The following is a 16,938-nucleotide window of genomic DNA, read 5'->3' as shown; positions in this document are numbered from 1 at the left end:
CTTCAGGGAGTTGAAGTTCAAATTAAACTACTGGCAGATACATATAGAGAATGCTAACGTACCAAGAACAATAGAAATCACTCTTAATTAGTTGTTTATTTCTATTTTCAGAAGGACACAGTATTGTTGTTGTTGTTGGTATATTTAATAGACTGTATGCTGAATTGTTGACTGATAACAATAGGGTGTGGGAGACACCCAGCTGCATGTAAAACTGGCAGTGGAGGTAAAAATACAGCTGCATTTTGGCTTTTGGAACTCTACTAGTATAGACCTGCTGACATCCTAATATCAACGGCAAAAAATGTCTTTAATACTAACAATTGCTTTCAGACTCTTTATATTTCTCTCAAGGCTCTGTTCGCTATTTCTCAGGATTCCACAACAATCCTTTCCACTCTGGGCCATCTCCTCAGCCCTGAAAATATACCATGTTATAGGATGCTTACCAAGAAAAAGAAAAGAAAAACAAAGAACTTGGGCCAAGCTCATCCTCAATGTAACAATGGAGTTACACCAATGACACATTTGGCACTGTTCTATCTAAATAGGATAGAGTTAAGAGGAAGAAAATGATTATAATCTATTTTTCCCTTTTCACTTATATTAACATAATTAAATACTAACCAAATATTTTCAGCTAGTTAAAACCTGTATACAGAATAAACCAGCACAGAATGCAATTTCCACATATCTCATAATTGGAGCTGGTTGCACTATTGTTAACTATCACAGTACATTTAAGAGGTGGATGATTTCTTTAGGTTAAAAAAACCCACAAAACTAAAATCTTTGCCAGCAAAACCTTCATTCCTTGTGACAGTGTGTTAAAATTTGGCACAATTCTAGTTATTATGCCAAGTATCTGGATTTCAAGACTGTGTTTCTTTGGATGAAGGCTTTGTTGCCAAAAGTTAAATGGAGCAAAAATATAACTGAACACATAAAAAGGAAGAATGAAGGATAGAGCAGTAATTAAAAAAGTGGACTACATGAAAAATAGAGCTGTATAAATAACCATTAACTTGACTGCCTATCATAAGACTAAAATGTGAAAAATACAGAATACAGAAACCTTCAAAGGAAGCAACATAAAAAAGTAACTTTGGTGACACCACAAGAGAAGAGAGACCACTGATGTATTGGCAAACAGAAAAGCATAATGCCGCAGTCTGTATCTGACACTTATAAAATAATAAAGTACTGAACACAGTACCCATATTCATCCTGGGAGCATAAAATATTTCTGACATAATATTTCAGTCTTTAAAACAACAAACAACAACAAAAAAACTAAACTGCTAGAACTATTCATGCAGAAACTATCATTCTGTATCATTATGAAAAATGGAATTTCACTTTTAGACAACTATTTTGCCACAATACTGTATAACACATTAAGACAGGTAATGTTTATTATATTAATGTAAAATCAGCTAAACAGTCATTAGCATAACAGTGCTCTGTAACAATATAACCCCCTATTAAAAAAGAGCGAAAAACCCCCTCTTTAAAATTCAATTAACATTTTATTTTTTATCATTTAGTTTATTACATTTTATCAAGAGGCGAGATCTTCCTTTGATTTATGTAACGTAGTAATCTCGGCTCTCTTGGAATTCTGCAATATTTCAGAATATCTACTCTAGGAAGCCTTCTGTATTCTTCTCTAGTCCAAACAAAACTGGTAAAATTTCATTTTTTAAAACAAAGAATGGGACATTAGAAGAACTTCATTTGATCTTATCTACCACTTCTCATGCATACCAGGTTCCCTACTAAGTGCTAGGATAATTGTTTCAGCTATAATAAATACCCATTTAATTTGCATAAAAATATAAAGTTTACATAAATTAAATCCTTTCTACTCTTAACATTTGTCAAATACAGATGAAAGTGAAATGTACACAAACAGTCACTGAATAAGTAGAATGATCTTTTCAACCTCACAATTTTTTTACATTCAAAAAGTTTTTTTCCTCTGATTCACCTACATGACAGAAAAAATTATAACCTAAATATATGATTCAAACCAGTGATGACATTTTATGATTAATCAATAAAAAGTGTGGCAAATATTTTGTGTTTTCCTCCAGAAGAAGAGTTGGATCAACAGCATTATGACAAAACCCAGTACCCCTTCCCAACCTATACCGCACCCCAAACACATACCATCAAAATATCCCCAAACCCATCAAAACCTTTGAAACCTCATCCCCACCCAAACATCTTTAATGCACTGAGCAATATATTGGGTTCCTTACATTTGTGTATTAATTCATTAATATATGAAGGGGAACTTAATTAAATAATAAACTGCGATTGAATCAGCAGCACTTAATATGTCAAGAACTTTAAGTGAACTAAGAAAAAAAATTATATAGGGGGGCATTGTCTTCCCTATGGCATGTTTAAATGAAAAGATCAAAACTCCCCTTCCCCCCAGAAAAAGAACCAGAATCATTCTGAAAGGTTATGTCTCTTCACTTTAAATCTATTCTTTCCTTAAAGAGTTAAACATGAAACGATCTGTTCTTCTAATTTTGGGCATTAGAGGAGACCTGTACTCTTCAGTTTAAATATTAATAAGCAATTTAAAAAAATATATTCAACTTGTTAAACCAATCTACTTAAATCAAATACAAAATAGTCAAATGATGCTATGACAAACTTAACTTCTGTTCTACTTAAACACTCTTTTAGGTGTTGCTACTTTGTTCAGAATTACAGCCTTTAAAATACTTGTAAACTTTATTTGCTTAAAATGTGCAGCTTTTCACACTTATCACAGACACCTTCATCTGCACATCACAGCTAAGCATAACAGTGCAAATTAGATTCTAATGAGAAAACATCAGTTGCTTCTTTTGACAATCTTGCCATTCACTGATTTACTTCTAATGAAGACACACTCCAACCAGCAAGCTCTCCCTGTGTTAAAGGTCAAAACACGTTCAAAAAAACGCCTAGCAAAATCAAGGCAAATGGGAAGCCCGTAAAGAAACCTTTTCATAAAGTGGCTTGGCAATTAGAATAATTGTGCAAAAAGCCATCTTCAGTAAAAAGTAAAAGAAATTAAGCTGCCAGCACTGTAACAGGTTAGATGAAAATCAAAATTTAATGTATTCTCCCTTGTGTCATCTTGTTTTGTCAAGACATCAAATAGAATTGGAAAGTACAAAATAACAAGCCCTTGAGAAATCACAGAAGCCGACCTTTTTGATGTTGTTGGTTTACCTTGTTCTCAGTTATTTGAACAATGATGTTTCAGATTTAAGGGCAAGATAAAGCTTAAAAATTAAAACCTATCAGGTTGTTGTTGTATTACTTAGGAGGGGGAAAAAACAACCAACAACATCTTATCTTATCAATGAAGGTAAAACGATCATAAACCAATGCAGAGAATAATTAGCAATTATGCATATTTGTTCAATATTTATTCTATTTTTCCAATATTCATTTAGCAAGCAGATACAGTTTCTAACACTGCACTGCACTGGAAAGGTTAAAAATCAAAAAGGGCTGGAGAAGAGCTGCTGCCCATTGTTACTTCACTCCAAAATCTCTACACAGTCTTCTGAAGATGAGGACATGATACATTTCCCCCCCTTTCCTTACAACTGGAAAATAAAGCTGAGCAAGAAAGCACCCTATAAAACCAAGGTAGTACAGGACATTTTAACTGAACCCTGAACTACGGCAAACTTATTTCCAGTAATGCAGTTCTGCTTTCAATAAAACAAACAAACTACTTATAACCTGTCAAGCCATTCCCCAAACAATAACAAATTTTGCCTATGGTGTCAAGAATTTCCTCACAATTTTGCTGTTCAAGCGTTGATAATACTATCCCTCGTATTTCTTTTACCTAGCAAGAAGGAGGGGGAAAAAAATCAATAACTTATCTCACAGGAATAAACATTTTCATAAATTAAGCCCAAGCTCTCTCTATTTCTGTCAAGCATACACTTGACTAAAACTCCTATACAATGATTGTAAGAGATATGTCTCAAGCAATCATGTCATGGCTTTGCAGCTCCCCAAACTTTTGGATGGAATAAGCCTCCCCTACCTTGAGACAACCAGAGAATACTATCCTTTTAAATGTAGCGAACACTGTTACAGTTCATATTACCCTGAACCAGCCAACTAGTTAGCTTCAGTATATTCAAAATAAATGAACGTGGAATACCTAGTATTTTCAAGTACTAGCAATACACAAAAACTGGCCAGTTAAAAGGCTGCTTAACAGTTAAATTACATGTCTTCTCTGCATCTCTCAGTGTCCAAGAAACATTTTTAACCTTATCCACAGACCTGTTGCAAGTTTTCTCTTGTTTACATTTACAGTACACTAAGCATCAAAACAACTTCTGTACATGTCAGATTATATTGTCCATCACTACTGAATAATGGGTCCTTTTCAATAATGCCTGTGTGATGTATTATAACTAGCAGATGATGTCAGTTCGGTTGTTTGATAACTATTTACACTGCAATATTAATTTCAGGAGGTTATGGAGAGTTACATTTTCAAAACGTGCACAGCGATCATCGAGAAGTAGCTCGTTGTTCTGTATTCACACCAGCATGTATAGGTCTAGAACGCCATGGTCTTTTATTTTATTTTTCATGTCACTTCCACTGTATCCGATACTATTCACGTTTGGTTAAGCTACATTTGGGATGTCTGGCCAGAGCATGTCCTAGAGAGAGCTCAACTATTTTTTTTAGAGTAAACGATGACACAGTTTTAAAAAAACAGGGTAAATAAGCATAGTAAAGTGAACCTTTAAAAAACACTAACTATAGCAAACAAAACATTTCAAAGCAGCCCTTCCTATCAAAAGCTTTCTGATAATTTATGGTTTACCAACTCAGCAAGGTTACGCAACACTGCATGCCTTTAGATGCATTATTTGAGTCAGTTGAGATTTAATTAAAATCACAGTCTCCAAAATCCCTGTCAAATGAAAATTCACAGAAGACAATATACTATATATCCTCATGCAGATAGTCTCCATTCCATGCTCTGGAATAACATAAGTTAATCCTCGTTTCTATGGTGGCAGACAAAAGTTCACTAATTTTGTTTTCTTTTGACACTTGTGTTGTTTTCTGTTTTATGTCATGGGATCATTCCTTTTCGAGAGGGGGAGAGAATTCAGAGCAAATCTGTTTGAATATGGCAGCCCAGGGTTTTTTGACAGTCTCACATCTCTACTGTGATGTCATCAAGTTTTCATAAAATTAACCCCTACCTGTAAGAACATCACTTTATGACATCTGTCCATTGGGGAAAATGGGGTGATGGAGACTGACAAAACATAAAAATTGCCTTGAGTCTGGACTGTAAGTTTTTTTTTTAATAAATAAGATTAAGGCTATAAATGGCATTCCTTTCTTTCCCATTAATAACCAACTTTTAACAAGGGATTAACCTGCCTGTGCTTTTTACCTTTTCATGTGAGGTGCCCTGAAATCATGAAAGAAGCATGCTGAATTCCAATATGATTCCCCATCCTTCTGATACCAATCCATATTTTAGGGGAATGCATTTAGTTTTTACTCAGATTTATCTAGATGCTGCTATTATCCACTGCAAATAAAGGAATATTTTTAAAAGGAAAATTGCTGGCACTTTACCTTGTCCAAGCATATTTCTATTTGCATTATCTTAATATCTGGTTGCTTATCTCATGGTTTAGAAATGACAGGTGCTAGAAGTCTTTTGTTTGACAGGCTACTACACAAATAACTGTCTTGCTTGAAAGGGCTAATGCACTACTAATGAACAATAAATCAACTTTGATTATAAAGTGTCAGACCAATCAGTTTTCAGTTCAGCTCTATCACATTCTAGGCCAAGTCAGCTACACTGTTTAGTCAGGATTTGGGTTTCATTTTTACATCCTTATCAATGAAAATTTTTAAGGTAGTCACAGAGCTCATTTAAAGCCCTCTGAAAATGTATTTTCCAATTGATGCGAAGAAAGGAGTTTTAACAGTAGCACCATAGGAGCAATGCTTTTACAACAATTTCCTACATTGCTACTGCTACCATTCACAAAAAGACATAACATCTACATACACACACAAATTATAGATACACATACATTAATATATTTGATCACATATAGATGTAAACATATAGAGAAACCTCTTCAAACTTGATTCAAAAGCGTTTAAGATACCTGAAGACTTTGTACAGTAAACATGAGAACTAAGGGCCCAATTCTGCTATTACTTACTACCACGCATAGTGCTCACATGTATCCATTTATTTCAATGAAACACCTCACAATGCTTCCAGGATCGGGCCCTGAAGTGCTAGTCATGAAAACTAATTTTGATCCAAATGCAATATAATTTATTGTTTTGTTTTTAAAAAGATAGACTAGCATGTTTAATTTACATTTTATTAGATACAAACTTCAATAATTTAGTTAGTTAACATTTCAACACTGACAGCTAGAATAAATCCAACTATTTAGTTTCATAAACAGATCTTAGTCACCCATTGAATGATTCACACTTCCTGCTGCCAAACTTGTTTTTGTTAAAAATGAAGAAACTGTCATTTTCAGAATGCTGACATCTATTAAAATAAACACACTGCATTTTAAAGTTATTTTGCTTTTACATTTTCTGAATATGGGAATAATTTGACCTGTTCAGTATTTCCTTAAAACATGCAGGGTTTGAAAGAGTTAATTCCAAAGAGGAAGAGTGTATATGCACTTTGCTCTAAACTTACCACCCACTTCCTAAGGGTTCCCTCCTCCCCACTACCACCAGCCTAGAAAAATCATCTCATTTGCACTACAGTACTGTATTGCAGGGCTGACACTTAACTTGGCTACATTTAGATCCTGTTACACATGTATTTCACTGGAGTTCATATCACTAGTCAATGTCAAAAACAAAGCTCACTCACTTAATTTCACATGGCAAATTTACTAGCAAATAAATTCAGCAATCATAGTGCCTGACATTTAAACCTCACAAAGTATTTTATTCATCTGTGTGGTGGCTTGGGGTTTTTTTGTTTTTGCAAACTACAGTCATTTAGTCAGCTAAGATTAAAAAAGTCCAGGCAGATATGGAAACAAACTGTCAGAATGAAAAGAGCAATAACATTCTATTTGTTTACTTATTACATCTGTAATAACCTACAAAAGAAGCAAACAAAATACAATTCCCTTCTTTTACATGTAATTATTTACCAAGTGCTTCAAAAAATTATTGCACTGGATGAAAATAAAGCACAGCATAAAAGCAGCAATAAAAGTAAAAAAACAAAATAAAATAAAATTAAAGACTGCAGAGATATAAACAGTCTTTTATTTTTAAAGCTCTCACATATTTCTGAAGAGTTGAGAAACAGGCCTGTGCATTGTAGCTCTCTACCTTTTAACCCCCAGTTTTGTCTGAGCTGATTCTAGTCACTGTACAACTGCCTTAAGGTGATCAACAAAGATTAAAAAAGAAAACAAAACTTTAAAAAGCAATATGCCTCTTTATGCCTACATCTGCAAAATTAAACGGTCACGCTGTGCGCAAGGAAGATACCAACAAAAAAATCACAAAATCAATCATATTGACAAACCTGACAAACTCCATTTAGCTGCCACCACAAACAGAGTGCTGGGCCATGAAGCTCTAATAAGCCTTGTTCTACAGTCTTTAGCTTCCTCAGGTTACAGACAGATTGCACGCGCAAGGGTGCTCCTGAGCTGACAAGATGCAAAACTACCCAATCAGCCACGCCCTTCTCCACCAATCACAACCAGCCTCTAAACATAATCAGTTCAAACACCCTTACACAATGGGCCTCCTCTTTTTTACTGCCGGCAGGTGAAATAATGCTTCTGTGAAATAACGCTTTTGTCTCTAAAGCAACTACAGTTAATTGCTGTTAACCCTTTGACCTGACAGTGCATGTGTCTGCTCTCTAAAAAGCATGGCAAATAGCACACATTTACCCTCAATCAAACAGCTGTTAAGAACTATTCTTTAACAAATAATAATAATAAAAAACCCCCATACTTACTGACAAACTGTTCAGGATTATAACCTTTAAGAGCAATCTGTTTTGCAGAGACTAGATGCCACTAAAAAATTACTGCTAACACAATGGTTCATAACAATCATTTTTAAATTGGATGGAATCAAAGGACCAAAAACAGCATTAGAGAAAAATGCCCCACCCTGCCCCACTTCAAAAACAACCTTTTAAAAATAACTAACTTGTCATGTTAAATGATTTTTACCAAGCTTGAGTAGTTTTGTTCACTAAAGATTATGCATGTTACGATTACAAAAAAAAAAAAAACAACAGAAAACAAACAACAAAAAGCCCTCCACAAGAAGTTTGTACAAATGATTACTGTGTCTAGCCTACCTTCCCCTCTTTCTTTCATAAACAAAGCAAAGGGAAATTAATCACAGTCCTAGAATGGTAAGATGTTAAAATCTATCAGAAGGCAAGGATGCAACTCTTCTATCATTTAGATCAGTGTTTCACAAATGGGAGTTTTATCTGTCTGTTCTTAAGGCAGCCAAACAAACATTTCTGACTTTAGTGGAAGTGAAACACTTTGTTTGGGTCTGTGGTACGTTTGTAACACTAGGGTTAGTGGTTTCATGTAACTCAAAACAATCCCTCTTGACATCTCACATATTCAAGCTCAAATAAATACTTTTTTGGCCCTAGTCTTTAATATAAAAACAAATCTTGTTTTTGTGCGGTCTCTAATCTATGGATTGGAACAGTCCCTGTAACCTATTTTACTGGTCTAAAAACCTATAATAAATTACCTGCATCGTCTGTGTCAATATTACTAAGGAAAATGTCAGTCATTGCTTTTAGTATTTTTTATCCTCACAGTTTCTAGATAAGAAATTGGTTTAAAAAGTTAGTTTAGATGCAAGTAACTGAAAACCAGAACCACATTAACAACATCACCATTTACAATCGTACTTTATTTGCAAGAGTCAATGAATATCAGACAACAGCCCTATTAGTTATGCTGCGAAAGAACCTTGCAAGAAGCAAAGACAAAGGACCCAATTTAGTGACAACTTGTGATCTGATGTTAAATGGGATGTGATACAGATTGCTTTCCACCCTAAAGTGTTTTCATGTCAGATAACAAATTTATTAATGGGATTTTTTTCAGGTCAGAAAAAATCTGACCCAACCCTCTTATGAATGTTTAATAAGGGACTAAGAGCATCTTTTGCACGACCCTAAATCTGCCAGAAAGAGCCTCCATGAATCAGAAAGATCCTGCCTCTTAAAGGCACACACAAAAATTGAAGGCCAGGTCAGCACATAAATGGCATGGAAACAGATGATGTTTGTAAATATCACATATGATGAACAGAAAAAAAATAAAAAAAACTACGTACAACCACAGAGAATTTAAAAGTAAACACCACCTAGAGGTGATGTTTTGGATGAATTAACAAAACGCTGCACTTAGGAGAATGCCTTCTGTCCAGCGACCTCAAAGAACAGTTGATTGCCACAAACTGTTTGAGATTATTGCAAATACAGGGGTTAGATTTTTCAATATTTTCTCTCGGGGTCTACCTCCCGCCCCATTCATTATCATGTAACATCCCTCTGGCAACTACAGTAATAGTTTACATGAAAAAGTAACATTAAGAAAGTGTTTCATGTATTTTTAGCCTCTTTTAATGGTATATAAGCAGAAGAAAACAAGGAGGGGAGCCAGCATCACATGACCTGGTAGCACTCCAAAGACCAATAGCAAGCGGTCCATGAACCACAGTTTGGAAAACTCTGATCTGGTTTGTATGGCTCAATGCAAACTTTCTGGCAATAACATTACATGAATCATGATTAAATCATGTCTTTAATTTTTTTATTTTCATATACAGCCCCACACAGGCACATACTGCACAAAGGAGGATCACTGCCTAGTTACATCCTCAGTTTCACCATTGCCATATAACTCGGGACAGAAGTCCATTCTCTGGTGCTATGTCAGCAAAGACCTGAGTCTATGAAGCTAGCACGTCATTTGTGGCACATACCATCATCTCCTTTTCATAAACAACAAAAGGTGCAATCTAGTGGCATAAGCACAGGACTGTGAGCTAGGGGACGCCTAATTTATAATCCTGGCTCTGACACTAACTCCCTCTCTGGCCTTCAACAAGGCCCAGAGGCTTTTTTATTTTTAAAGTAACCAACAATCTTGGGCACTTCAGTTTTTAGAGCCTCACTTCAGAGATCTATGCACTCACTTTCAGAGCCGCTGAGCACCCCCGCCCCCCACTTCAAATGAAGTTAGCCTCTTCCTCTGTCTCCCCATCTGCAAAATGGGGACAATATTACTTACCTGCTTCTCGGGGATGTCGTGAAGATTGATGTTTTTAAAATGCTTTGAAGATGAAAAGTGCCATTTAATGTACTAAGTACCAGCTGTGGAACTGGCCAGCAGTATTTTTAAAGCACTTCATACCTCTTCATATAAAAGCTTCATACCTGCAAACTCAGTCACGGTCTGCTATGAACGAGGATTCCCAGAGCGGTAGAGAGTGTAGCGTGGTTCAGTAGGGTCACAAGAAAACACAGCCAGCAAATATTGCAGAAGACGAGGAAGAACAGCATGTTCCCCCTTTTAAATCTGCTAGGATATGGCAAATACTGAATAGTGGCTATAACTGGCATGTGGAAATCAGAGATTTACTACATGAATAGGAAATGAAAGCTAGAAATGATGGCTCAGGGATAAGTGAGGAGTCCTGGATGGCTATTTGGCACTAGACTCAACTGAATTTTGACCCATATTAAATAGCAGTCATGATAGTAGGTGAAACTCAGTGGTTGGAATATAGCATAAATACCTGGTTTCGAGGTCCAAGCCAGAGGAGGAGATTGCCATATATGGCAGAGGTGAACACAGTGGAAGAAATGGTTTTGTTACATCATTACCCTACAGACAGTTTAGTAATAGAGTTCCACTGCTCTCTGCACAGAGAGAGAGACCCATTTTTGTCTCACAGCAAGAGACTGTGGGGCAGATTCTGTTCTCGTTTATACTGGTGTAAATCTGGAGTAACCCCAATGACCTCAGTGAAGTTACTCAGGACTTACATCAGTATAAATGGAGCAGAATCTGGCCCAGCATGCTGCCTTAACAGAGACCAATTCAAAGATGAAAGCATCATACAGGGCAAAATGCCTGACATTAATGCTCAGTGCAAGATTTAACCCAGGCAAATGAGGTCATATGCTTTAGTCTGGGCCATTCCAGGTAACAAAAGGGGGGACAGAGCTGATCATTCACATAATAGATTAATAGATGGAAGAAAAAAATCAGACGAATAGGAACAAATCTAACAATAAAAATTGGTGTATTAACAATTTATGGGAAAGCTATAAGAAAGATTACTAATAATATTGGGGCTTTTTGCCTCTTAGATTTTTCTCTGCTTTTTTGGTTGTATATTTCATGGTATTAATTCCCCACTCCTTTTATCCATAAAAAAGTACAGTAGGCTTCCCCACACTGCCTCTTCCATATGCACAGATCTGCGGAACAATCAGCAGAGGTAAGCCCATGTCCACTGGATCCTTCGCCACTGTGCTGAGATGCCCACCAGCCTGACCAATGTGATGTGGGGGCTTTGTGATTTGGGTGGATTTACATTGGAAACAATGATGTTATAAGTAGCACTGTATTTTGAAGAGACTCTGCCAATTTGATAGCTACTCAGTTTAAAAACCAAACCAAACCATGAGTTAAAAGTGCTATACCTCGGCTTGGGCCCCCATGCCAGTTTTTGTAATCACATTTTCCTAGTCTAAGAATTTTTTACGTTCCTAGTTGTTTGAAAGACCTACAAAAACAATCGGGGAAAAAAATATCAGGGACTGAACAGGACACAGTGAAACTGACGTTACACTAAGTGCTGTGAAATGCACAAAACAAACTCCACCCCCCCCCCCCCCCGACACATACACACTTTTAGCAATTTTAAAGGGTAAAATATTTTCAGGCAGAAGTATGATTTTTAAGGTGACTGTGTCCCTCTTAAAAATACAAAACAAAACCCTATCTATCCACAGGGCTCTAAAGTAGTTAATATAAGTATCAATATTGTTTGTGTCAATGCTATGCCTTTTATGATATGGAGCTAATTATGTTGTTTTTCCTTATTGTTCATACAAGTTTGGCTTGAAGAAGACATTTTTATCTCCTCTCAATGTTGTACAATGGTTTAAATTTCTCTCCATGACATGTGTTAAATTACCATTCACATCCTCATTTAATGCAACATTTTATAATGCCAGTGTTACTAGTTAATTTATATATACACAGCAGGATGTGTCAACATTCAGGTGAGTTATGACTATGATTGTGCAGGAGTTATGGAAGACATTTCAGCAAAATGATGGTTCCCTTTAAACATAAAAATATTAATAATGGATCAAACATCCCAGGTAAAAACAAATTTTATTTAATTGCATCCCCCCCATCATCCTTAAAATAAGTAAAATAAATAAAAATGGCAACAATGTCACTCTGCGTTCATATTTGATTGACTTAATAAATAGCCATCTTCTTCCCTTCCTAAACTGTAATATCTTGTTTCCACCATAAAGTAAAATTTATAGCACACTCCTATACCAGCAGACTTGCATCAGTTACAGCATAGTGTGCAAATTGTTCCAAGTGTGCATGGACATATTCCCTACATTATTTTCTGCCCCAAAGTACACAATATATTGACACGCAATCGCCATTAAATGCTCTCTGTTACTTTCCTGAATGATCAGAGATCACATTTATGTCACGTACAGTAGAGGAAATGCAGAGGTTGCCATTAAAAACTCCATTATTTGCCTCAAGTTGACACATGTTGGTACCGGAGAGACCACAGAGTCACACTTAAAATAGGAAATAAGTGTGGTGAATATCTGGTAGCAAATGGCAAAATCTCACTTTAAAAGGGTGACTACTTTATACAAAAATAATCTACTATGCACGCCAACCACCTATGACACGGGGAAGGAAAACAGGCATCTTGTCATTACATTAAGGTTACCAGGATAAAAAAAATTAATTTCAATCTTTTTTTGTTTGTTTTTTTAAATATTTATTAAGCAGAAATGGCTGAACTTCTGGACCCCCTGTGAACAAGGCCAGCTCCTATGAAGACATGGTGTAAATGATTTTAAAGGCAGACAATGTAAGTTTTACCGTCCCTAATGCTAAAGGCTTTGCACTTTGATAGAGAACACAACCCTCTGATACTTAATACAAATACAGCTTTATGTGAAAAACTTGTTTTTATATATACTGCCCTCTACTGTAATTTTGCTTCTCTTCAAGAGACTTACTGCTTCAGCTCTTTCAACAAATAACTAAAAAAGTGTACGAAATTATATGTACTTAGACAATAACTGAAATATATAAATTGCAAGTTTTAAATAAAAAGAAAAAAAATCTAGTGAAATAAGGTACCCTCAATGTAAAAATGCACATTAGTCTATTATATAGCTCACTCACACAGCATAGGAGTGCCAAACTATATATTTTAGCCTGTCTAGGAGAATAACCTGTATTACTGTTGGGCATCTTGCCGACTTTTACTCGCTCTCCTGGGAAAGCACGTCGGCATATTTTCAATAAAACACCTTCTTAGCAGTAATGGGCCTCTGTTCTCATTTCAGTGGTCCCTAAGGTTTCATGATACAGTATATTTAGCTGACTCGCAGTTCAAGTTTTCCTCCAGCATGCAAAAGATACATAATTTAAAAAAAATAAAAATAAAGAAAGGCGAAAAAAGAGATTCTCTTATCTGCTGTTTAAAGAAGAAAACAGTTAACTTTATCAATAAAAAAATGATGGCTTGGTTTATTTCCGAAATAGATGTTTATGCTAAAGCACTGTAAGTTTAGATAGAGGCATATAAAGAAGTTGTATTACGATAGTGCTGCTGGTGCTATATGAAGAGGGAGAATTTTCAAAGAAGTGCTTTGGGATCTCACCAATCCCATTAAAGTTAACAGGTGTCACAATAGCTAAATCTCTATGTACAGGGTTTAAAATGTGCTTCCAGGATGACAAAGTGAAGTGCATCACTCTAACTTCCAAACTTTACATATTATCCTAGTGTGCCCTCTAACAGAAAAGGTGACTGAATTCAGCCAGAAATACATGGGGAAGCCCTTTACAAAAATGACTGACTGCTGCCATGCGTGGCTTGAAAACTTCTCTGAATGAAACTGCCTCTCTGTGGCCTTGCACTATTGGGAGGATCTTTCAGAAATTCACCCCGATTGCTCTGGACACTACAGGAGCCCCCTTCCCAATGACATTATTTGCTGAAAGCAATGTGTGTTCTGGAAGGCCTTCTAACAGTCACATCCCTCCAACATTGCAAAGCATGGAAAACTCTCATTTCCAATAGTTCCAATCTCGCTGGGAGAATCCAAGTTTCTCCTCTGATCCTGGGCACAAGCTGAAAGGCGAGGCAAAAAATAGCCACTAATATCAGACCTCCACCTCTATGAGATACTGGTTCTCCTGCTGTTGCCGAGCTTCCTGAGATTCTCTCGTCTCCTCCTCTGTTGACCTCCTAGCATCCCTGTTTTGCACGCGTCAGCTCAGCAGAGCTGGCATACAGTGGGAGTAGATGAGAGGGTGCACAGAGGAATAGGCACAGGAGCAAATAGCCTCATCTGGCCAAGCATCCACTAAGTCCTCAGAAGTAGTAGCAGTTTCAGTGTCTTACAAGGGTGAGAGAATTAGTAAATAGGCGTTGGAAGGAAAATGAGAAAGGAACCAGACGTTCAAAAATGTGGAGCCTTTAGGGTACTCCCATCACTTTAAATTTGTTCTTGCAACACTGACTTTTTTTTTTTTTTTTGGCTGCTCTTATATATGCGTTGCAATTCTGTGTCGTTGTAGCAAACTACTGGCACATATTAACGCAGCGTCACAATCTGCGGTGCGTTAAAAATACACGGAATCTGCATCCAATTAAACGAAGCCCTGCCCCCCCAATCAAACCAAAGAGGACTCCTGTCTGCAAGCATGGTTTGTGAATTATGACCATTTCCTATCTGAATTGGCTACTGCATGTTGCAATCCTTCCTCCCTCCAGGTCAGAAGAAAGAGATGACTGCTAAGGGTACCATGATCCCAGACTGGGTCCTCCTCTTTCAGCACAAGTGGTCAACAGGAGTCAGAGACTTTGCTGGGCTGGCCAAGTTCTTCCCTCTTGTGTGTGCAGCTGCTGCCCCCTCTGTGTGTTGGCAGTCTGCAGACGCAAAGAGCACTCAGTCACACAGTGCGGCTGAGTCAGCAGAGAGAAGGCAGAGCCAGAGTCAGTTTCAGCAAGAAGCTGTGGGACAGGAAGGAGCTGTGAGGTGGAGCTCCTGGCTTTCTGTCCTGCCAATGCTCATTTCCGCCCCTCGGTCCCTGAGGTACAACCAGCACACTCTGGTCCTCTGTGGATCCTTGGTTCCAATTGCCATGCATCCATGGGCCCCCTCTCTCCTCTACAGCCCAGAATCCTGGCCACAATACAATGCATATGACAGAGAATGTAGAATGCAGCAGGTTTTTGGTCTGGTAGGAGAGGGACTATATGGGCTGACCAAAAGATGGAACCACACCAGGGTCCCTCAAAATAAAGTGAAACTCGTAGCACGAGAAAGCTGAAAGTTCCTTTTTTTTTTTTGCGCTAAAGAAGCCTGAAGAGTTGGAAATAAATACACACACACAGATCATAAAGCAATATATAAAAAGTTAATAGTACTTAAGTATTCAAACTTTTGCCTTCAGGAAGCCAAAAGCATGTTATTCAAACTCTATACAGACAAAATCACTATCTGTCACTGAATTGCAGCCATTTCTGGGGTGGAACACAGCAGCTGCTTAACAGTGCAGCACTATACAATAGTTCAGGACACCTGAAGCGAAGAATCCTGTACTCAAATGAAATTGCAGGGTGGATAAGCAGGCAGAATATAACTACTCAAAGTGTAATTTGGTAAGGACAATGGCTCTGATACCCTTATTCTTGCAAAAAAGCTGAACGGTATTTTTAACTTTAAAATCCAATTAACTATTTGGGGGAGGGGAAGAATTCTGATTTTAAAAGAACATTCCTAACAATATATAGAGAGAGAGCATTAGTGCTTAAGTTTTTTTTTTAAATCTAAAAGCTGTATGAAATTGTAATACTAGAAATGACTGGATTTGCTGAAATGTTCCTTATAACTTGTAATACAGAGTAAAAATGCAGTGTAAATCCTGCTATCTCAGAAGTTCCCTAAACAAAAAAATCTCTCTTTTAATCAGTTTATATCTTTAACATATATTAGTTTGGAAGAGTCCCAGGGCATAATTGTGTGTCGTGGCTAGGCACGTTAATAGCTATTCCCTTCAGCTACTGATTTCTTTAACCGGTCAATTTACTAATTTTACTGTGCTGTACTTATTGGTCTATTTCACAGCCTCGCCATCTTGATGCAAAATCTAAATAGGAATGGAGAGAAAGGGCTGGGTTAGTTACAGGCTTGTTTGTTACCTTGGGAATGTACAACTTTCAATTCCCAGCTATGGTTTCAAACATCTGCATGCCTGATGCTTATCTGAAAAGTGAAATCTGCATGCAAGCAAGGTGGTGAGCTAAACTGACAAAGTGGTGCAGTAGTGAGGTCACAGACACGAGGAAGTGGAGCTACCCCCATTTCCTCCAAAAACTACAGAAATCAGCCATCAAACCTAGGAAAAAAAAAAAAGTCAAGCAGACTCTTTAGGGTTTCCTGCTGCTCTACTTGTCGGGCTCAACAGAGGTTGATACGGGAAAATAACGTGTGGCGGTCCTCTGGAGCTCTGCCTGCTTCTACTGTCAGCACTTTCTTCCCACTTACTTTGTGTTCTC

The 16,938-nt window shown here is 37.1% G+C and overlaps 1 protein-coding gene across 43 annotated transcripts in view; it reads right to left on the bottom strand.

Annotated features, from left to right (window-relative positions):
* FOXP1 (forkhead box P1) overlaps nt 1-16,938 on the bottom strand; it is a 498,462-nt gene that overhangs the window by 96,642 nt on the left and 384,882 nt on the right. Inside the window, exon 3 of one of the 43 annotated variants that reach the window (XM_039482906.1) lies at nt 3,820-3,868. The exons of 41 other annotated variants lie outside the window; for them this stretch is intronic. The gene's annotated coding sequence lies outside the window, so the exon portion shown is untranslated. Of the gene's footprint in view, nt 1-3,819; nt 3,869-7,609; nt 7,713-16,938 lie in introns of those variants that run through there. One more of the 43 variants, XM_039482905.1, reaches the window with a different exon arrangement.

The sequence above is a fragment of the Mauremys reevesii genome, linkage group 7 (genome assembly GCF_016161935.1).
Source record: "Mauremys reevesii isolate NIE-2019 linkage group 7, ASM1616193v1, whole genome shotgun sequence".
Taxonomy (NCBI): Eukaryota; Metazoa; Chordata; order Testudines; family Geoemydidae; genus Mauremys; species Mauremys reevesii.
Note: the sequence above shows the minus strand (reverse complement) of the source record. Positions and strands in the feature narration are given on the sequence as shown.